Genomic DNA, 11,551 nt, shown 5'->3' on the forward strand with positions numbered 1-11,551 from the left:
CCGCCTGGGAATACCAGGTGCTGTAGGCTTTTGGCTTTTCCTTTATTCGTTGACTTTCTTTTTGTTTCTCCTGAGGTACCATCTTGCCATGGCCAAGTTCAAAGGGGTCGAGGTTGGCAGTGGTGATGGCCTACGGCCACATCACCCTGAACGCGCATGATCTCGTCTGATCTTGGACGCTAAGCAGGGTCAGGCCTGGTTAGTACCTGCATGGGAAACCGCCTGGGAATACCAGGTGCTGTAGGCTTTTGGCTTTTCCTTTATTCGTTGGCTTCCTTTTTTTTTCTCCTGAGGAGCCATCTTGCAAAGGCCAAGTTCAAAGGGGTCGAGGGTGGCAGTGGTGATCGCATACGGCCACATCACGTTGAACGCGCTCAATCTCGTCTGATCTTGAAAGCTAAGCAGGATCGGGCCTGTTTAGTACCTGGATGGGAGACCGCCTGGGAATATCAGGTGCTGTAGGCTTTTGGCTTTTCCTTTATTCGTTGGCTTTCTTTTTGTTTCTCCTGAGGTGCCATCTTGCCATGGCCAAGTTCAAAGGGGTCGAGGGTGGCAGTGGTGATCGCCTACGGCCACATCACCCTGAATGCGCACAATCTCATCTGATCTCGGACGCTAAGCAGGGTCGGGCCTGGTTAGTACCTGGATGGGAGACCGCCTGGAAATACCAGGTGCTGTAGGCTTTTGGCTTTTCCTTTATTCGTTGGCTTTCTTTTTGTTTCTGCTGAGGTGCCATCTTGCCATGGCCAAGTTCAAAGGGGTCGAGGGTGGTAGTGGTGATTGCCTACAGCCACATCACCCTGAACACGCCCGATCTCATCTGATCTCGGACGTTAAGCACGGTCGGGCTTTGTTAGTACCTGGATGGGAGACCGCCTGGGAATATCAGGTGCTGTAGGCTTTTCCTTTATTCGTTGGCTTTCTTTTTGTTTCTCCTGAGGTGCCATCTTGCCATGGCCAAGTTCAAAGGGGTCGAGGGTGGCAGTGGTGATCGCCTACAGCCACATCACCCTGAACGCGCCCGATCTCATCTGATCTCGGAAGTAAAAGGCCCCAAAAAATAGCCCACATGTTTTTATCTGACAGCTAAGAACGTAGTATTCTGTGGCTGAAGGTACATTAGGCATTCACAGGATACAGAAGTAAGTGTCGGCCATAAAAGGCCCCAAAAATTAGCCCACATGGGTTTACCTAACAGCTAAGAATGTAGTATTTGGTGGCTGAAGGTATATTAGGCATTAACAGGGTGCAGAAGTATGTGTCAGGCCTGTATAGGCCCCGGAAATTAGCCCACATGGGTATAATTGACAGCTAAGAACGTAGTATTCTGTAGCTGAAGGTACATTAGGCATTCACAGGATACAGAAGTAAGTGTTGGCCATAAAAGGCCCTAAAAATTAGCCCAAATGGGTTTACCTGACAGCTAAGAATGTAGTATTTGGTGGCTGAACGTATATTAGGCATTCACAGGGTACAGAAGTAAGTGTCGGCCTGTATAGACCCCAAAAATTAGCCCACATGGGTTTTACTGACAGCTAAGAACGTAGTATTCTGTGGCTGAAGGTACATTAGGCATTCACAAAGTATACAGAAGTAAGTGTCGGACTGCTTAGGCCCCAAACATTAGCTCACATGGGTTTAACTGACAGCAAAGAATGTAGTATTGGATGGCTATAGGTACATCAGGCATTCACACAGTATACAGAAGTAAGTGTCGGCCTCTATAGGCCCCAAAAGTTAGCTCACATGGGTTTACCTGACTGCTAAGAACGTAGTATTCTGTGGCTAAAGGTACATTAGGCATTCACAGGATACAGAAGTAAGTGTCGGCCATAAATGGCCCCAGAAATTAGCGCACATGGGTTTACCTGACACTTACCTTCAGTCACAGAATACTACGTTCTTAGCTGTCAGTTAAACCCATGTGGGCTAATTTTTGGGGCCTATACAAGCCGACACTTACTTCTGTACCCTGTGAATGCCTAATGTACCTTCAGCCACCAAATAATACGATCTTAGCTGTCAGGCTAATTTTTGGGGACTTTTATGGCCGACACTTACTTCTGTATCCTGTGAATGCCTAATGTACCTTCAGCCACAGAATACTAAATACATTCATTTTGACAAAAAAAAAATTCAGACCATTGGAGACCAAGTGCAGTTATCTTTTCGAAAACCGGCTTTTTAAGACTCTAAAAGACAAAAATACAGTCATTTTGACTAAAAAAGTTTGACAGACCTTTGGTGACCAAATGCAGTTATTTTGGCTAAAAAAAAGCTTTTTAGACACCAGGAGAACAAAATAGACAAGATTACTGCATTTTGTCTCCAATGGTCTGAAAATTATTTTGGGTCAAAATGACTCTATTTTGGTCTCCAAGTGTCTAAAAAGCCTTTTTTAGTCAAAATAACTGCATTTGGTCAACAAAGGTCTGACAAACTTTTTTAGTCAAAATGACTGTATTTTTTGTCTTTTAGAGTCTTAAAAAGCCGGTTTTAGACAAGATAACTGCACTTGGTCTTCAATGGTCTGAATTTTTTTGTCAAAATGAATGTATTTAGTATTCTGTGGCTGAAGGTTCATTAGGCATTCACAGGATACAAAAGTAAGTGTCGGCCATAAAAGTCCCCAAAAATTAGCCTGACAGCTAAGAACGTAGTATTTAGTGGCTGAAGGTACATTAGGCATTCACAGGGTAAAGAAGTAAGTGTCGGCCTGTATAGGCCCCAAAAATTAGCCCACATGGGTTTAACTGACAGCTAAGAACGTAGTATTCTGTGGCTGAAGGTAAGTGTCAGGTAAACCCATGTGGGCTAATTTCTGGGGCCTTTTATGGCCGACACTTACTTCTGTATCCTGTGAATGCCTAATTTACCTTTAGCCACAGAATACTACGTTCTTAGCAGTCAGGTAAACCCATGTGAGCTAATTTTTGGGGCTTATAGAGGCCGACACTTACTTGTGTATACTGTGTGAATGCCTAATGTACCACCAGCCATCCAATACTACATTCTTTGCTGTCAGTTAAACCCATGTGAGCTAATGTTTGGGGCCTAAGCAGTCCGACACTTACTTCTGTATACTTTGTGAATGCCTAATGTACCTTCAGCCACAGAATACTACGTTCTTAGCTGTCAGGTAAACCCATGTGGGCTAATTTTTGGGACCTTTTACGGCCGACACTTACTTCTGTATCCCCTGAATGCCTAATGTACCTTCAGCCACAGAATACTACGTTCTTAGCTGTCAATTAAACCCATGTGGGCTAATTTTTGGGGCCTATACAGGCCGACACTTACTTCTGTACCCTGTGAATGCCTAATATACGTTCAGTCACCAAATACTACGTTCTTAGCTGTCAGGTAAACCCATGTGGGCTAATTTTTGGGGCCTTTTATGGCCGACACTTACTTCTGTATCCTGTGAATGCCTAATGTACCATCAGCCACCAAATACTACGTTCTTAGCTGTTAGGTAAACCCATGTGGGCTAATTTTTGGGGCCTTTTACGGCCGACACATATTCTTTGCACTGGCACTTTATTTTGCACATATCTTAAAAGTTACCCCACGGTCTGGACACACTGTTGGTTTTACTTTATGTATAAAAGGTAGCGCCGTTTCCTACTACCTTCCCCCCCATATGATACTTGACCCCTAATGCTTTAGGGGTTGGTTGGTGGCTGCAACCTATTTTTATGCAATAAAGTCTCTGAGAATTTATCCATAGCACTGGTCTTTCTCCTCACCTGCATTTCATTTTACGGCCGACACTTACTTCTGTATTCTGTGAATGAAAAAAAACTTTTAGTCAAAAGGACTGTATTTTTGTATTTTAGAGTCTTAAAAAGCCGGTTTTAGACAAGATAACTGCATTTTGCTCTCCGATGGCCTGAAAAATGTTTTTGGTCAAAATGACTCTATTTTGATCTCCAAGTGTCTAAAAATCCTTTTTTTTGTCAAAGTAACTGCATTTGGTCACCAAAGGTCTGAAATTTTTTTTAGTCAAAATGACCCAATTTTTGTCTTTTAGAGTCATAAAAAGCCGGTTTTAGACAAGATTACTGCATTTTGTCTTCAAAGGTCTGAAAATTTTTTTGGGTCAAAATGACTGTATTTTGGTCTCCAAGTGTCTAAAAAGCCTTTTTTAGTCAAAATAACTGCATTTGGTCACCAAAGGTCTGAAATTTTTTTTGTCAAAATGACTGTATTTTTGTCTTTTAGAGCCTTAAAAAGGCGGTTTTAGACACGATTTGTCTAAAACCGGCCATTTGGGCTCCAATGGCCTGAAAATTTTTTTTGGTCAAAATGACTCTATTTTGGTCTCCAAGTGTCTAAAAAGCCTTTGCCGACCGCTGCAAGTAGATATACTGCGGCGGTCAGCCCCGGCCAGGCAAAGTGACGTATATATACGTCACTAGCCTTTCACCGGTTTGTGAGCCAATAACGGGCGAGCGCGCGCCAGCCCCGACTCGTTCACTGAAGAGTCCGTGCGTGTGACTGGTGGACCCGATGTCCGCCGGTCACACTGAGATCGTCGGTAGAGAGGGAGAAAGTCAGGCGGCATATGTAAACAAGCCGCCTGTCATTCTCCCCTGTGTAAAAATGGAGATCAGACGGTTCTACTATGTAGAACCCTTGATCTCTGTTTTTACAATAGTAGACATGTCCCATCACAGTTAGAAACACGCCCCTAGGACACACTTAACCCCTCCCTCTCCAATACAGTTAACCCCTTCCCTGCCAGTGTCATTTTTACAGTAACAGTGCATATGTATAGCACTGATTACTGCAGTAATGTCACTGGTAACTCAAAAAGTGTCAAAAATGTCAGTCAAGGGTCCGATCTGTCCGCCGCAATATCGCAGTCCCGCAAAAAAATCGCAGATCGCCACCATTACTCGTTAAAAAAAACCACCAAAAATGACAAAAATCTTTCCCTTTGTTAGTAAACGCAATAACTTTTGCGCAAACCAATCAAAACACGCTTTTTGCGATTTTTTTACCAAACATATGTAGCATAAAACAAATTGGCCGAAAATGTTAAAAAATTTTGATTTTTAAATTTTTTGGGGGGGAATTTCATATAAAAAAATTTGAAAAATATTGTTATTTTTGCAAAATTTACGCTCTTTTTTTGTTTATAGCGCATGATCAAAAAATCGCACAGGTGATCAAATACCACCAAAAGAAAGCTCTATTTGTGGGAAAAAAAGACGTCAAATTAGTTTAGGTACAGCGTCGCACGATAGCGCAATTGTACGTTAAAGTCACGCAGTAAAAAATTGCAAAAAACCCCCTGGTCAGGAGGAAAATCTTTCGGGGCTTAAGTGCTTAAGTCAAAATAACTGCATTTGGTCACCAAAGGTCTGAAAAAGATTTTTAGTCAAAATGACTGTATTTTTGTCTTTTAGAGTCTTAAAAAGCCGGTTTTAGACAAGAAAACTGCATTTGGTCTCCAACGGCCTGAAACGTTTTTTTTGGTCAAAATTACTCTATTTTGGTCTCCAAGTGTCTAAAAAGCCTTTTTTAGTCAAAATAACTGCATTTGGTCACCAAAGGTCTGAAAATTTTTTTAGTCAAAATGACTGTATTTTTGTCTTTTAGAGCCTTAAAAAGCAGGTTTTAGACAAGAGTAGTCTAAAATCGGCCATTTGGGCTCCAATGGCCTGAAAAAAATTTTTTGGTCAAAATGACTCAATTTTGGTCTCCAAGTGTCTAAAAAGCCTTTTTTAGTCAAAATAACTGCATTTCGTCACCAAAGGTCTAAAAAAATTTAGTCAAAGTGACTGTATTTTTGTCTTTTAGAGCCTTAACCACTTGCCGACTGCCACACGACTATTTACGTCGGCAGTCAGCCCCTCACAGGCAAAGTGATGTTAATCTACGTCGCTAGCCTGTGAGGGTCTAGGGAGCGAGCGCGCGCCCCCAGAGGCCAGCTCCCGCTCCCACGTGGTCACGGACCCCCCGCACGTGTGACCAGCGGACCCGATGTCCGCCGGTCACTGGGCGATCGTCGCTGCAGAGGGAGAAAGTCAGGCGGCTGATGTAAACAAGCCGCCTGTCATTCTCCCCTGTGTAGAAACAGTGATCATACGGTTCTACTATGTAGGACCGTTGATCACTGTTCCTACAGCTCAAGCCACAGCCAATCACAGTTAGAATCACGCACCTAGGGACACACACAGCCCCTCCCTCTCAAAAAAAGTTAACCCCTTCACTGCCAGTGTAATTTTACAGTAACAGTGCATATGTATAGCTCTCTATCCTAAAACATCCTCACAGCATCTGGAGGGGAGAGGAGAGAAGCCAGCAGCACTGCAGGGGGTGCAACCAAGGGGGACGCTCGGGCAGTAGGGGAAATTGGCACCACACAGAGTGTATTTTATTTTTAAATGACCTAAGTGACATTTTTTTCTGTATGGCATCTCCACATGTAATTCAAAGATCACACAGATTTTGCAAAAATATGCACAACACACACACACACACACTAGAAATGTCAAATGTAGAAATGTCACTGGTAACCCAAAAAGTGTCAAAAATGTCAGTCAAGGGTCCGATCTTTCTGCCGCAATTTTGCAGTACCGCAAAAAAAATCGCAGATCGCCGCCATTACGCTTTAAAAAAAAAACAACAAAAATGACAAAAATCTTTCCCTTTGTTAGTAAACACGATAACTTTTGCGCAAACCAATCAAAATACGCTTTTTGCGATTTTTTTTACCAAACATATGTAGCATGAAACAAAATGAGGTTGAAGGATTGTAAGAGGTGCATGAAAGTCAGCCATCCCCCAGTCTGATGTACTCACCCTCCAGTCTGTCACCAACCAAATAAACCTATCTCTTGGTACAAAGAACAGGGGTTTAGTTGACACACATTTGCAAACGCATGTGAAAGCTTCAGAGCCACTTCACGGCACCCTGTTAAATCTGCAGTCCTAACACTCCTAATTTAGTGTCCTCACACTGGAGGCACATGGCCGCTAATGGATGGATGGGGGAACAGGTGAGAGGGAGGCAGTCCAACCTCCCCCAACCCACCCACATCCATGACTCAAAGACTCAAATAATTCGATTATAACCATGGTGCAAACTGGAAGAGACCAGCTGAAAAGCATTACACCTCCATCCCCTTGGTGGATGCAGTATAAAGATAGGAAGGGATTTTATGTATGGGGCATGGCCTGTAAAGCACACTGCCTTTGAAATCCCTAATTTCCTATTTGGGACTTTATGTGAGACAAGCAGATCATGCTATTGGTCTCCATCCCTGTATACGGAAAACACTAAGGTCAAATCAAAACTGCATCCACCAAAAACGCACAAAAATCGCACGGTGGGACTTTATATGAGGCACCAAGCTGTAAGCAAGGCGTCTCCATCCCTGGTTGCTTAAACATATTGGACTAGGTGGGACTTTAAGTTAAACCCAAGCTGGTGTTGCCCGGCGTCTCCATCCCTATAACAAGAAACAAAATGAGCTTGAAGGATTGTAAGAGGTGCATGAAAGTCAGCCAGCCCCCAGTCTGATGTACTCACCCTCCAGTCTGTCACCAACCAAATAAACCTGTCTCTTGGTACAAAGAACAGGGGTTTAGTTGACACACATTTGCAAACGCATGTGAAAGCTGCAGAGCCACTTCACGGCACCCTGTTAAATCTGCAGTCCTAACACTCCTAAATTAGTGTCCTCACACTGGAGGCACATGGCCGCTAATGGATGGATGGGGGAACAGGTGAGAGGGAGGCAGCCCAACCTCCCCCAACCCACCCACATCCATGACTGGCTGTTGTCTCAAAGACTCAAATAATTAGGTTATAACCATGGTGCAAACTGGAAGAGACCAGCTGAAAAGCATTACACCTCCATCCCCTTGGTGGATGCAGTATAAAGATTGGAAGAGATTTAATGTATGGGGCATGGCCTGTAAAGCACACTGCCTTTGAAATCCCTAATTTCCTATTTGGGACTTTATATGAGACAAGCAGGTCATGCTATTGGTCTCCATCCCTGTATACGGAAAATACTAAGGTCAAATCAAAACTGCATCCACCAAAAAACGCACAAAAATCGCATGGTGGGACTTTATATGAGGCACCAAGCTGTAAGCAAGGTGTCTCCATCCCTGGTTGCTTAAACATATTGGACTAGGTGGGACTTTAAGTGAGACCCATCTTTATACTGCATCCACCAAGGGGATAGAGGTGTAATGCTTTTGACTGAGATCGTCGGTAGAGAGGGAGAAAGTCAGGCGGCTTATGTAAACAAGCCGCCTGTCATTCTCCCCTGTGTACAAATGGAGATCAGAAAGTTCTACTATGTAGAACCGTTGATCTCTGTTTTTACAATAGTAGACATGTCCCATCACAGTTAGAAACACGCCCCTAGGACACACTTAACCCCTCCCTCTCCAATACAGTTAACCCCTTCCCTGCCAGTGTCATTTTTACAGTAACAGTGCATATGAATAGCACTGATTACTGCAGTAATGTCACTGGTAACCCCAAAAGTGTCAAAAATGTCAGTCAAGGGTCCGATCTGTCCGCCGCAATGTCGCAGTCCAGCAAAAAAAATTGCAGATCGCCGCCATTACTCGTTAAAAAAAACACCAAAAATGACAAAAATCTTTCCCTTTGTTAGTAAACGCAATAACTTTTGCGCAAACCAATCAAAATACGCTTTTTGCGATTTGTTTTACAAAACATATGTAGCATAAAACAAATTGGCTGAAAATGTTAAAAAAAATTTATTTTTACATTTTTTGGGGGGGGAATTTCAAATAAAATTTTTTGAAAAATATTGTTATTTTTGCAAAATTTATGCTCTTTTTTTGTTTATAGCGCATGATCAAAAAATCGCACAGGTGATCAAATACCACCAAAAGAAAGTTCTGTTTGTGGGGAAAAAAGGACGTCAAATTTGTTTAGGTACAGCGTCGCACGACCGCGCAATTGTCCGTTAAAGTCAACGCAGTGCCGAATCGCAAAATAGGCCCTGGTCAGGAAGGCGGTAAAATCTTCCGGGGCTTAAGTGCTTAAGTCAAAATAATTGTATTTGGTCACCAAAAGTCTGAAAAAGATTTTTAGTCAAAATGACTGTATTTTTGACTTTTAGAGTCTTAAAAAGCCGGCTTTAGACAAGATAACTGCATTTGGTCTCCAACGGCCTGAAAAGTTTTTTTTGGTCAAAATTACTCTATTTTGGTCTCCAAGTGTCTAAAAAGCCTTTTTTTTGTCAAAATAACTGCATTTGGTCACCAAAGTTCTGAAATTTTTTTTTGTCAAAATGACTGTATTTTTGTCTTTTAGAGCCTTAAAAAGCCGGTTTTAGACAAGATTTGTCTAAAACCGGCCATTTGGGCTCCAATGGCCTGAAAAGAAATTTTCAGTCAAAATTACTCTGTTTTGGTCACCAAGGGCCTGATTCATAGTACGGCGAATTGGCGTTTTGGCAGGTTTTTTGAGAACCGGCGAATTCGTACGTCAGAATTGGTATTCAGAGAACGGCGGGCGTAAAATAACGCCTAGTGTGAGATTCATTAAGATGCAAAAAGGTCAGAGCACGGCTTAAAAACACGCCAGCTAAAAGCTCGACTAAAGTTTTGCCAAATTTTCCCCTGTACCCCCAAAAATCCCAAATCACTGTGGAAGGTGTGGAAAACAATTTGGAGATGACTGGCTTTTAAAAAAATGTCAAAAACTGACTTAGAAAGAGAGATATCTGCAAAAGTGTAGAAAGGTAAAAAAGCTCCTCCAGCCCTGAGCTGCGAACGCGCGAATGTGCGCATGCGCAACGCCAAATAGGCTCAAAAAATTCCGCCAGCGCGATTTTGGGCAATATTTTTTTTGAATGCCGATTGAAAATCCGCTGTCTCGCCCATAGAAAATGGAAAAAAACGGCGGAATTGGAAAAACATGCACACTTCCAACAAGGGATCCCTTAGTAAACACCATCATATTCCATACACCTTTCCTGCTAACTCAGAAATCATAACAGTGAAATCTACATTGTTTATATAGAACCTCCACATTATCTGAAAAATCCCACAAAATATTACATTGGGGAACGGGTCGTCAGATAGAACAAAAATAGATGTAAAACACATTTTGCAAAGAAAGATTAATAGTATTTCACAAATATCAAGGAAATGTCACAATTTTGCCAATATTCTATGTGTTTCAAAAGAATGTTTTTCTAAATATATTGCAAATACTACCTTTTCTTCCATATGGGTATGGCCAAGTGTTAGCATTTGACTACACATTTAACTGAAGGTATATATATATATCCCCATACTTGGCTAATTAGCAAAGTATGCCCAACAAACAAATATAGCTTTAGCTCACAATATTGCTACATATTGACTTTATGTGGCATCTTTTGTATTTTGTTCATGTCTTTAGATTAAAAGTTTGCTGATACACATGCCTTTTTCAAACATGAACAAAATTAATGATGTGAACATTTGGAGGTGTGGAGACCTCCAAGTGTTGCCCATACAGAGGGCTCCTTTTGGATTCGAACTTACAAACCTACAGCAGGAAGGCAGACTCCCTAATGATTGTGCAATTTCTCAGTGAGCGTTGGGTGTTTTCCTCATGCCGTCAAAATGCTCACATGGGAACAGGGGCCATTGAACTGAATAGGATTGGACTTTTTGGCTGTTTTGGGAGTTGATCCTTGAGCTGTACAAATCCCCCTCAAACGCCCCCAAACAGGCTACGTTCACATGTAGATGTTGTGGTCTGTTTTTGGGGCTTTTTTAGGTGATTTCATATAAAAATGCCTGCCCAAAAAAATGCATGTCAAAACGCCTGGCAAAACGCCAGCAAAAACGCCCATAAGAACGCCTGATATAATTGCCATGCCAAGATTAGGGATGTTCATGAGTGATGAGTCAGATTGTTGGCTTACATATCTGTTCAATCTTCGCAATCTCACTTCCCAAATCCCAAAAGGTGTGTTTCAATTGTTTCCCTAAATATATGTTTCTCTCTCTCTCGCTCTCTCATGTAATTGTATATATATGTATGTATTCCTGTATCTAAACATTCTAAATAATGACTAGCAAACTTGAAGAGAGAATTTTATCAATTCACATATATACACACCTACATACATACATACATGTATTTGGGCTGTTTAGGTCTCTCTCCTCCTCCTCATTTCTATTTCCCTTTTTTTGCCAACTGAGCATGCTCCAAAACACACAGGACACAAACAGTTAATTTTTTGCCTGGGAGTTACCATTCTGGGTGTGTGTTTGCTTTGATTATATATAGCTCACTCAGACAGCAGGAAAGATTTGACATAGGAAGAGGTCCAATATATTGTGTGTCCCATGCTTTATGGTTAACATTTGGGGGCCTTTGTTATTTATGGAGGTGGGATTTGGCTGTGTTGTGTGTTGACTCTCTGTAAGTATTTATTGCTGTTAACATAATTGTGTATTGTTCTGTCAATCTGCACATGCATCTGTAGATTATGGGCTCTTTGTCGATGTATATGGTCTAAATGTTGTACAAAGGTTGTTTTTGTTTTAAAAA

Source organism: Pelophylax lessonae, assembly GCF_965119305.1.
Source record: "Pelophylax lessonae genome assembly, chromosome: 1".
NCBI classification, from domain to species: Eukaryota; Metazoa; Chordata; class Amphibia; order Anura; family Ranidae; genus Pelophylax; species Pelophylax lessonae.